The following is a 1,197-nucleotide window of genomic DNA, read 5'->3' on the forward strand; positions in this document are numbered from 1 at the left end:
ATATTTAAATATTTAAATATAAATATTTATATTCATTAATATTCATCTAATGTTAATAGTTATTTCTGATCAATGGGTTGTTGGTAATTTTTACTTTATTATTCTAAACTATGTGACTCTTTCACTTTAACAGGAGTAATTTAACCATAACAACACAATGAAAAAGAAAAAAGGTTGTAAACTTCAGTGACTGAGTGAGGGGCCACTACTTCTCCCTCTTACCGTCAGCTTAAATTCTATTGATATTCTGGGTACTTTAGGTTAATTTTCCTGCCTCATCATTTAGTTATTAATGTTCAACACTAAACTTCCTTCCTCAAGTTAAAATACAACAAATTTTTAAAAAGGAACCAGAAAGAAAAAAAAGATTGTGATATTGACAAAGGCCACAGTGATTTTCATTATGAAGTTTGTGTTCCTAAGATTCTCACTATAGAAGCAACTATGCCACAAACTTTTCTTGAATATGAAGCCAAGTATAGGAATTAGTGTGATTCTTTCTCATGATGGCATTTGAGTATCATTTACAATTGGACAAATGAAAAACAGCTGAAGACTCTGGTCCCATTGATAGTTTAGCAAAATTACCTACTATGAAAAGTTCTAAAAATCAAATTTGAATCAGTTACCTTTGGTTGATTTTAGTCTTTAATAATAAGCACTATTTAATTTTGACTAGGTTCTGTATCTAGTTACACATCCCTTAGATAACTCTTATTTCACAAGACACAGTTACTGTTCTAATATAGCTAGTGTGAGACGCCCTCATCAGTGCAATGCCAAAGGATGGACATGGAGACACCAAGTACGGTGAAGCCAGACTTTAATGGTGGTCTTGCAAGATTGGGGATCTGATGAATAGGCACACCCGAAATGGTTACATCGAGCAATGCATTCCCTAGTGTGCAAGTCCCTCTTCTATTTCCTCATTGGCTCAGTACTATGGATGTACAATTTTCCCGAATGTAACCCAAGTTTTGTTACTTCCTTATAAGGCATTTATTGTCCCCTTTCCTCTGGCAGAAAGGAGTGGGCCCAGGATAAGCCTGCAAAAAAGGCCCACCAGAAGTCCCGAGGAGGAAGAAGAACCAGGAAGTAAAAAGAACAATGTGACCAGCCACCATCTTGAGAAGTCACCCTAGGGAAAGAGTGCTTTTAGGGGTTATCACACCACAAGTTAGTCAAGCAACCCTTGTT

The sequence above is a fragment of the Galeopterus variegatus genome, unplaced genomic scaffold (genome assembly GCF_000696425.1).
Source record: "Galeopterus variegatus unplaced genomic scaffold, G_variegatus-3.0.2 Scaffold1658, whole genome shotgun sequence".
NCBI lineage: Eukaryota > Metazoa > Chordata > Mammalia > Dermoptera > Cynocephalidae > Galeopterus > Galeopterus variegatus.